The following is an 11,423-nucleotide window of genomic DNA, read 5'->3' as shown; positions in this document are numbered from 1 at the left end:
GGGCATGGTCCTTTTTGTCATAGTTACCACCAGTATGTCATCATGACCAATGGCTCCACACTTGCTCGTGTGTTTGGCCCAAACAAATGTATCAGTTGCTGTGTGAAGTGCAGATGCAATGGCCCGGACTTGTGTGGAGATTTCACTGTTTGATTTGGGAAAAGCTTCTGCAGTTATGATACATTCTGCACTCTATGACAAGTTGATGCAAAGGTTTATTACTAACTGTGTGGAAATCCATGCATTTATTTGTCATGAATTTGTGATCAGCAAACCTTTGAAGCTGCAATGACTTTTCCCTTCACCATGCTAAACATGTGACTTCTGCTAAACAACAATCTGGATTATATTCCAAAAGAGAAAGAAAAAGAACTATTGAAACATTCTGAACTTTTAATAAAATGACAAAGTTGTGTAATTGCACAATATTTTTTATTTTATTAAAAGTTCAGAACGTTTCTGTAGTTGTTTTTCTTTTTCTTATTTGGAATTGTGTTTATTGAACACAGTTTACTGCAAGTGGATTCTTTTGTATTGTTTCTCATATTCCAAAAGTGCTCTTCTCAGTGTAGGTCTACCCTGATTCTGAAAGACCTGCTCTCAGTGTAAGTGACTTACTTTGGTGTAAAGCCTATCTGTAAACAGGCCTCATACAGGGACCATATTCCAAAAGATCTGCTTTCAATGTAGGTAGTCACTCACACTGAGAGCAAGTATTTTGGAATCACACCCTGTTGTGTTATTAGTATACTAAGAGAACTATTCTCAAATCTCAAATATTATAATATGTACTATTTTTTAATGTAAACAAATATAGCACAGTGACATAAGTGAAACATTATTGCAGTAAAAGTAAAGAACAAATAATGCAAATATGTCCTACACAATTATTAAAATGTACTCAAACAATGGAAACTCAAGATCAGTTAACCAGATAAACAAATACAAAATCATAGTGTAACTTTTAGTTATGTACTTACCATAACTTCGGATGTATGGGATCCATCTCGCCTACATTCATAACAGATGGGTTCGGAGCCGATCCATCGGCTCCGACTCGGCAACTAATACACTAGCACAAAGTCTCTCATTGGCTGGGCTACTCCCTATCCCAGGATGCACTACACATGCTTCCCCAGATCTTGTTTGTTCGCTTTCATACATCCATGCAAACACAGAAAAACTAGTAGTCACTATAACCAACTAGAGTTCTTCAAGAAAGATTACCAAAATGGGACTACAGCTCCTCTAAATCCGAATGGAAGGGAAAGGAGGGTGGGTACTTATGAATGTAGGCGAGATGGATCCCATACATCCGAAGTTATGGTAAGTACATAACTAAAAGATGTAATGGGATCCTATCTCGCCTACATTCATAACAGATGGGACAGCGTCCCTAGCACCTAAATCCCGGGTGGCTCATTGGAAAACACTCCTGAGAACTGTGGAACCAAAGGAAGCCCTGCCTCGAGAAACCACATCCAATTTGTAATGAGAAATGAAAGTGTGTGGAGAATTCCAGGTTGCCGCAGCACAAATATCATCTATTGATAATTTGGAGTGAAAAGCTACAGAAGTAGCCATTGCCCTGGTAGAATGAGCCTTGACTGGAAAGGGAAGCTCTTTGTTAGCCTGTGAATAAATAAAAATGATACAATCTTTAATCCATTTAGCTATGGAGGTTTTTGTTACTGGTTGACCCAATTTGTTCATTGCAAAGGAAACAAACAATTGATTTGATTTCCACGTGTGAGCGGTTCTATTCAAGTAAAAACGCAGTTGTCTATGTACGTCCAATTGATGTAAAGTATATTCTGCATTATTAGAGAATTCTGGGAAAAACACAGGGAGCTCTATAGTTTGTTGCATACAGAAAGAGGAGGCCACCTTTGGTATAAAGGAAGGGTTTAATTTCAAGGAAACTCTATGCTTGTGAAAAATCAAATAGGGAGGATCAGAACAAAGAGCTTGAAGTTCTGAAACTCGCCTGGCAGAAGTTATGGCCACTAAAAAGGCCGTTTTCCAAGACAGAAATTTTAAATCACAGGTAGCAGCTGGTTCGAAAGGACGGGCAGTTAGGGCAGCAAGAACCATATTCAAGTCCCAAGGGGGGACAGGATGAGATAATGGAGGCCTAAGGAGCCATGCCCCTTTAAGGAAAGCCTTACAAAGTTTGTGAGACATCAATGAAGGTTCAAATGAGGCATGAAAATTAGAGATCGCCGCCAGCTGAACCTTAATGGTAGAAACTGAGGAGCCCAACTGAAAAAGGGAGGCCAGAAAATTCAGAACCTCCGATACTGGTGCAGTGAGAGGGTCTATACCCCGTTCTTGAGCCCAGAAGGCAAACCTTTTCCATTTGCTGGAATAAAGTTTGATAGTGGAAGGTTTATGAGAAGAAGACAATATGTGGACCACGTCCGGAGAAAGAGCGTTGGCTCGAACTAAGGATGGAAGTGGAGTAACCATGCTGCCAACTTCAAGGACCTAAGAGACGAGTGAAGCCGTCCTGACTGATGAGTCAGTAGGTCTGGCACCGGATCCAGAAACCATGGACCTTCTATCGCATGCCTCTGTAGGAAAGGGAACCAAACTTGACGAGGCCAGTGCGGGGCAATCAAAATCATCTCGCTCTCCAGGTAAATGGCCTTCTGTATCACCCTCGGTAGGAGGGGAAATGGGGGGAAGGCGTAGAGAAGACCGGGGGGCCAACTGTGGGTCAGAGCGTCCCTGGGAATCTGTCCCTGAGAAGGGAACAGCGTGAAGAACTCTCTGCATTTCGCATTGTGAGGGCTGGCAAACAGGTCGCAACAAGGAAGACCCCATCTGTCGAAGATTTTCGCAGTAACTCTCTGGTTGAGGGACCACTCGTGGGGTAAAAGAATGGTCCTGCTTAATCTGTCCACAATCACATTGGATTTCCCCGGTATGTGCGTTGCCATTAGAAAGCGGTTGGTAGCTACCGCCCAGTGCCAAAGTCTCATGGTTTCTCTGCACAGTGGATAAGACCTGGTTCCACCTTGCTTGTTTATGTACCACACCACCGACATGTTGTCGGATAGGATAGCAATCGGGCCTTGTGGGAGAGCGTGATGGAGAGCTTGGAGTACCAAGAGTACCGCTCTCATCTCCAGGACATTGATATGCAAATGCATTTCCTGGATCTGCCATGTGCCTTGGACCGACATGTCCAGGTAATGACCCCCCCACCCTACCAGGGAGGCGTTCGTAGTCACAGTGGCAATGGGACGTTGAGGTATAAAGGGTCGCCCCTGGTCGAGATTGGATTGGAGAAGCCACCAACTCAGATCTCAATGGCAACTTTCCGTGATCATGATTAAATGGTTCAAGGGAAGTTCCTGATAAGACCATTGAACCGACAGTAGCCATTGTAAAATTTGCATGTGAAGTCTGGCCAAGGGAACTAAAAGTATGGTTGACGCCATCGAGCCCAACAGTTGTAGAATCCGATGGGCCGGGGCCCTTAGTAGGGGAAGACAGGATCTGACTTGATCTTGTAGGACCTGAATTCTTGCTGCCGGTAAAAAGGCACGCATTCTTTTTGTGTCTAAGTCTGCACCTATAAAAGTAATACGCTGAGATGGCTGTAGTACAGATTTTTGCAAATTAAATGTAATCCCTAAGAAACGGCCCAAGGTGAACGTGGCACTGAGCGCCTGGAATAGTAGATGCTCGGAGGTGGCAGTAAGGAGCCAGTCGTCTAGATATGGAAACACTTGGAATCCCAGACTTCTCAGGTGAGCAGTTACCACTGCCAGACACTTGGTGAACACCCTGGGGGCTGTGGTGAGACCAAAGGGCAGTGCTCGAATTGAAATGACTGACTCGAGGCGGAAGCGTAAGTGTCTCCTGGACTCTTGAACTATCGGAATGTGATAGTAAGCATCCTGGAGATCTATGGAGCACATCCATGCATCTTTTTCCAGCAAAGGAAGAATAGATTGAAGAGTGACCATTCGGAACTTGGATTTTTTTACAAAACGATTCAATGAACTGAGGTCCAAAATGGGCCTGAAGTCCCCTGTCTTTTTTGGTACCAAAAATAATCTTGAGTAAGTTCCTAATCCAATCTGGTCGGTGGGGACAGGCTGGATGGCTCCTTTTTCTAGCAGCTTTGAAACCTCTAATGCTGCCTGATCCCACTGACTGGGTGGTACGTCCGGGATTTCCCTTAAAGAAGGGGGGGTTTCGTTGAAGGGGATGATGTATCCTCCGGTAATAATGCGAAGCACCCACTGATCGCTTGTTATGGATTCCCAAGCTTGTGGGTGTGCGAATGACCCCGACTGGCTCCGAAGATGCACAGTCGGGCAACAACTCAGGGACACTGGTTGTATGAAGAACCACGAAAGGAATCTCAGTCTCCAGAGTTACGGGGGCCTCTGCCACCTCTGGGGCGGCGTCTTCCAGAATTTCCCCCTCCCCTGCCTCTGGAGGGGGAATCACTGGGTGGAGTAGGGAAAGACTTCTGAGATTTTCTAAACCACATTTTCCCTCCTCTCTGAGCCTTGGGGTAAGGCCTAGATGGAGTGGGAAATCGGGCCCCAACGGCAGTCAAAGTCTTGCCCTCCTGCTCGCACCGAGTTAGTGTGTCCTTCACCTTGGGTCCAAACAAAGATGACCCATCAAAGGGGGCGTCGACGAAGGAAGACTTGAAGGCCTCCGCAAATGAACACAAGCATAACCAGGCATGTCTCCTGAGGGCAACGCCTGTTACCGCTGCTCTACTCGCCCCTTCGGCCGCATAGGAAATGAGCCTCATGGACGAGTTAACAATAGATAACAGGGTAGTCATCTGGGCGCCAACAGTCGGGGCCAGCGCCTCAGGTAGATTACCAACAAGGGAGTCATTTAGCTCTTTGAGGAGATCCCTTTGGAGCCTAGTAAAATGACATAAGTAGTTCAGCGACCGTAAGGTAAAGGCCGCTGAAGATAGGGTACGCTTCTCGTACCTATCCATGCTCCTGGAATCCTTATTAGGAGGATGAACAGACGTTGAAGCCTCTGCCACGTCCTGCTGTGTGGCAGAAGCCACCACCAAAACATCTACAGGCACACCCTTTGTCAGAAAATCCTTCTGGGGGGGGCTGACAAAAACTTATTGGGCCTCGCAGGCACCGGTTCCACAGAATCAGGGTGTTCCCACACCCTTCGAGAAACCAAATCAAGGAGTTCATCGAAGGGCGGAGACACCCAGGAGGCGGAAGGCTGGGCCCCAAAGGCCTTGAGGAAGACTGACTCCTCAGCTGAAGGGGTTTTGGCTTGCCAGTCACCTCTCTGTCTCAGAATCTCCAAGATATCTGAAAAAGAGATATCATCCGAAGATGATTTGGGGGACCCTTCTGCATCATCGAGGTCAGTATCCGATGTAACAGACTCATCTTGGGAGTCTACGTGCTTCCTCTTACACAATTTCTTCCGAGGGGGTTCGTCCGAAGCAGTTTCGGACGGACCACCCGGAAGCAGGGAACCCCCGATGGGGGTATCCTCAGGCCCTGGGGCGCCGCTGCCGGGGAGCTGTAACACAACAGAGGCACCAGTCTCCAAATCTAGGGACGGTGAGGTAGAGTCCTGCTGAACCGGCAAAGACATGGCCAGCGTGCTCCTCATGGCCTCAAAGACCGGACCTCCAGAATCCAAGGAGGTCACTGGTCTAGAGGCCACGATGGCACTGGGAATTCCAGCAGCCGATGCTCCGAGAGGAAGACTAGGCACCAAAGCACCCAATCCCAAAGTGTTCCCCTCGGGCCCGGCTGAAGAGGTCGCAGTACCAAACCCTGAACCGGAGGACAGGGTAGGAAGCACAGTCGGAACCGAGAGACCTCGAAGGGGTCTTTGCTCCGACCGTATGGCTCCGCTCTGCTCCACCACCACCGACTCTAACGGCTCCGAGGAGGTTAGAGGAGGAATCGAATGTGTTGGAGGGGGGGATAGGCTCTGAAGCTAACTGTGCTGGAGCCGAGACCAATTTAGTAAAAACTGGAGATTGGAATAGCCTCTGTATCACCCTATCCAGGTCTGAATCAGAGAGTCTCGATGATTTAGAGGAGGTAGACAATCGAGAAGACTTTCCTCTCGGCTCCGAGAGAGAAGGGGACCGGCTCCAAAACGGCTCCAACGCTATCGGCGCCGGTTCCACCACAGCATGGACCACCATCGGCGCCGACGGAGTTTCTTGAGCCGAGGGGAAGAGTCTGAGCTGCACACCTCCACCGGCTCCGAAGCCATTGGAACCGATGGAGGTGATTCACCTCTCGATACTCCAACCTGCGGCTCCGAGACCAATGGAGCCGAGGCAGGAGGTATCGAGGCAAACTCTTCGACCCTCGGCCCCGAAGTCAGTGGAGCCGAGGAAGAAGAAGTCAATTTTTGCTTCTTAGTAGACGGCTCCGACGGACTTGTCGGAGCCGACGATCTTTTCTTTTTGGAAGCAACAGGTGGATTTAAGGCTTCCTCAAAAGAAGGTTTAATAAGCCCTTTCAAGATTAACTTGTTTTTGCGTTCTTGAAGAACTCTAGAGGAGAACGCATGACAGACGCTACAAGTCTCTTGCAGATGTTTCGGTCCCAAACAATAAACACAGACTGAATGGCTGTCTGTAATGGACATTTTATAACTGCACCGAGTGCATTTTTTAAAGCCTGACTTTTGCTCCTTGGACATAATACAGGCCCTTCAACAAGTAAACACTATAAACAAAAATTGCGCCAACTGAAGAGCGCGAGACACACTGGCGCGAGTATTGAGGAAAAAAATTTTACATCACAACAAACAGTCACAGACAAAACAAGTTCAATGGCCCAAAGCCCTCTAATTTAAACGGGCTTGGCCCGAAAAACAATTAACCAAAAACAGTTAATTAAAACTGAACAGCACTCAAGGTAGGGCAAAGGCCCTCTAACTTAAACGGGCCTTGCCCGACTGAAAAGAATAACGTACCAGAAGACACTCAACACACAAAATATATAAATTAGTAAGGAATAGCTGTTAAAACAGCTGTTTGATTAATATAGACAAAAACCCCAAGATCAAAGACCAATAAAGGTAAAAAAGAACCACTTAGCTCCAGCCAAGTCGAGACCACGTCCAGCTTGTAAAGCGGCAAACGAGATCTGGGGAAGCAGGTGTAGTGCATCCTGGGATAGGGAGTAGCCCAGCCAATGAGAGACTTCGTGCTAGTGTATTAGTTGCCGAGTCGGAGCCGATGGATCGGCTCCGAACCCATCTATTATGAATGTAGGCGAGATAGGATCCCATTACATCTCATGTTAAAATGTCTTTTACAGTATCTCCATTAAAGATATGTCTGTACTTGTGTTTTGTGGCATACTTGCTGCAGTAGTTTAGTCCTTTACACCACATGAATTTTATTTTTACAAAAAAGGCACGTCTTGCTTTCATAAGAGAGTACAGGAGGCAGAAACACTAAAATACAGGCAGTGGATGTTTGCACATTTGCACCCAGGTAAAGTGGTGCAAGACATTCCAATAAAACAGATAACTTGAGTTTGTTATATTTTTTGGGAGAAAGGAGTCACCTGCGGCAATAAAGGTATTGAAAACTGGACACACAAATATTTTTTCTGAACTGAATTTTTATTGACTTGAGCAACATGTATGCAATTCTTCATATATTTCCTGTTCCTGCCACACCCGAGTAGTTACTGTAGATTATACATTACTCTGTTTTATTAGAGTAGTTTTATTGCATTTCAGAGTGCAAAGTTTTATTTGTAAATCAGACTGATATTGTACACTAATAAAAGGCCGTAAACACACATTTGCTGATCCAGCAGCTTTTTGATTCTTCCATATCAGGTAAGCAAATATGACCTTTGTAATGAAGTAAATAAAGAATATCATTCATTTATCTATACATAAATTATAGGGAAAACAGAACCTCCATGGAGGAGAATGATAACTACTAACCTTTAGGTCTTTGTGAACACGTAATAAGCCGTCAGTTTAATTAATGCCCACAGCATCATTTTCTATATAACTTACATAGATGGATATGCTAGCTGCTCCTATTTTGTTCTATGGAGAGGGAACCTGGCATCCCTAGGTTCAGTGAGAGCTCTGTGGTCCATTTGTTCTTACCCAAAGCTGTCCACTCCCCTCTTGTGGCAACAATAACAATGGTAAGGAGTGGGCCAGCTAGCAAAAACCACAGGATGACCTTCCCCAGGCTGCCTGCTGACTCACAGTGGTTGCCTTGTTGGAACAGGAGATGTGCATTTTCCCCCACACAGTTCCTATTCCCCAACTCAGCAAGCAAGTCTCTGCCCAATATAACGTGTCACCAGGGCCACTACAAGTGGGCGATACACCCAGCTACCACTAGTGCCGTGGGCATAACAGTCTCCCTCCTTCCAAGAATGCCCAAGCTGGCATCAAATCAAGCTCATCCTCCCCCACCCAGACCTTCAGATGCCTGTGATACCAATCAAACGCAGGTTGCCTGGGCAATAGTCAGTGTGTGTGCAGGAATGACTGAATCTGTACCTTTTGTAAGTGTAAACAATGATGCTTAATAAAGATAGGCTGTAATATGATTCTGATGGAAGGATATGAGTTTAGTTGCTATAATCTCTAATAAAAATAGTATTGGCCATCCTGGAGTCATCTTTTTTCCCTCCTCTCTAGCTAACCATCAGCTGCAAAAATCCCTGTCCTTATTCATTGGGTCTACTGGACCCATTTAAACCTTCCCTGTGCTCATCTCGACCTCCATCTGGGGAAAGGAAGGAGATCAAGGACACTAGTACAGCATCATACTGCCCCTGGGGAGTGGGCCGTATCTTCAAACTGCCACTGGGGAGTGTGCCTATCTCTCACCATCTGAAGCAGCCTTATTTTCAGAACTTCCATGCACACCTCCATGTAGGCGAGACCTCTACACCAAGTGGCAGACCACTTGCAGCATGGAACATGCCAGGCTTTTAATGCTGCTACTGTAACAAACCTAGGCTACCTCCCTTTCTTCAGGAAAGGTGATCTGACATTGGCTGCACAATACAGCTGTCCCCCACACTGCCATTCCAGTGCTTGTGTTACAAGTCAAACACAGGTCACATGGGTACAGTAAGGGCTTTATACCTCTATACCATGGGGCCAATCTCTTCGACTCATATTGTCAACAATGTGTAACCCATCAGTCAAGTAATACATAATCAACACTACAATGCTTAAAAACTCAGCCAAAGAGCAGCTCATCTTTCAGTTATCTTATTGGAAATGTATATTCTAACTTTTTACACTTCATACAGCCTGTACTTGGACAGCTTGCTTGTTTCACAATAGTGATAAAACCACTAAACAAAAAATACAGTTCAACACTTTGTCACATTGCATTTGTGCAAGAAGTGAGTAAGTAATTCAGCAACCAGCAGAGAATCCTCTCATAGCTGGGAAAGCTTTTAGAAAGGTTTGAAACAGAAAAAAACTGGAAAAGAAATTACTGAGGGCAGTTCTGCACAAACATTAGCATTTACTTGTGTACAGTGCTAGTGGAACAATAAAAGAAAGAACAACTGGCACATCATAAATTCCAATGCCTTGGATCAGCTTGTCCACACCCCCGCCAGGGGCAGCAATATCCTGGACCTGGTCATTACCGATATGGGTAACTGGTGTTCCATGCCAGAGGTCAACTCTTTGCTGGTCAGATCCAACCACAAGCTAATCACCCTAGACATCCACATCCCACCCCCATTAAGGAAACCACCATCAAAAACTACTCCAAAGCCAACTTCATGCTTCTTAAGACAGAAGTGGCAAACTTCATGACACCTATGCAGATGGAAAATAGAGGTACGACTGCTGAATCTTACACAAATGCACTGTATAAGTACATACATGAGTGCATGGATCGTGCCATCCCCAACAGAACCAAGACGCTATCTTACAAAAAAATGAAGCCAGTCTGGTGGTCCCCTGCCATAAACAAACTCTACAACAGAAGGAAGAAGCTGTTGCAAAAAAGAGTAAACTCTCAAGATTGGAGGAACTCCCTGGTCAGCCTCAGCAAGAAGCTGAGATTCCTCATAAAATTCTCCAAAGCCAGTTATGAAAATAAAATCACCAATGATTCCAAAGACAACCAAAAAGCATTCTACACTTATGTCAAGAATCTCAATGGCAACACTAAGATCTGCTCTGAGCTACAGCACAATGGCACTAAATACACAGAACCAACTGATATTGCCAACATCCTGGCAGATAAGTTCAGTGCTAACTTTAGCCCCCTCTTACCCTCTAAAGGGCCCATCTTAATACCAGAAGAATGCAAAGCCCCTGTAATCACAGATGAACAAGTAAAGACCACACTCTCCAAAGCCAAGAACACAGCATCCATGGGACCAGACAATGTCCCAGGCTGCATACTGCATGAACTACAGAATGAACTGGCACCCCACCTTAGTACCATGTTCAATCATAGCCTCACCTCAGGCTATGTGCCTACTGAATGGCGCACAGCGACAATTATCCCACTCCACAAAGGTGGTGCCACCATGGACCCTGGAAACTACTGCCCCATTAGTCTGATGAGCCTGGTATGCAAGGTCATGGAATGTATCATCTTGGAGCTTATAAACAAAGACATAGGTAACATCTGAACCCTGGACCCCACTCAGTTTGGGTTTGTAAAAGCTATATCATGTCTTCTAAACCTGATTGACTTCTTTGAAGCAGTCACTAGAGCCGTAGACGAGGGCAAAGTAGTGCACACAGCTTATCTTGACCTCGCCAAGGCTTTTGATACCATCCCCCATGCTGGAATTATAGATAAACTCACTAAACTGGGCATAAATCCCTATGTTACAAGATGGATGGCCAACTGGCTCACTGACAGAACCCACACTGTAAAAGTAGCCGACTCCAAGTATGACTTCAGACCAGTGACGAGTGGAGTACCACAGGGTTCAGTCCTGGGTCCTCTTCTGTTCAGCCTCTACTTCTTTGAAGTGCAGGCCAACACAGAAGGTCTTTGGCTAACAAATTTCACAGATGACTGCAAACTGGGAGCCATAATAGAATCACCTGATGATGTAGACATTCTACAAAAGGGCCTCACAGAGACAGATGCGTGGTGTCAAAGTCATGGCCTCAAGCTCAATGCCAAGAAGTGCATTGTCATCCCCTTTGGGAAAAACATGGTACCCATGAACTACCACATAGGCAGTAGCTCACTAAACACTGAAAGTGTGTTAAGAGACCTTGGGACACAGGTTAACAATAGTCTTTCCTTTGATAACCACATCGCCACAGTAGTCAGGAAATCCTTCTACGTGGTACACCTCATCACAAAAGGGTTCTCCTCTAGAAAAAAAGGAGGTCATTGTTCCTCTCTACTCATCCCTCATCAGACGCATTATAGAGTACAATGCCCCATTTAGCAT

The sequence above is a fragment of the Protopterus annectens genome, chromosome 10.part0, assembly GCF_019279795.1.
Source record: "Protopterus annectens isolate FY-2018-M chromosome 10.part0, PAN1.0, whole genome shotgun sequence".
NCBI classification, from domain to species: Eukaryota; Metazoa; Chordata; order Ceratodontiformes; family Protopteridae; genus Protopterus; species Protopterus annectens.
This window is presented reverse-complemented; position numbering follows the sequence as displayed.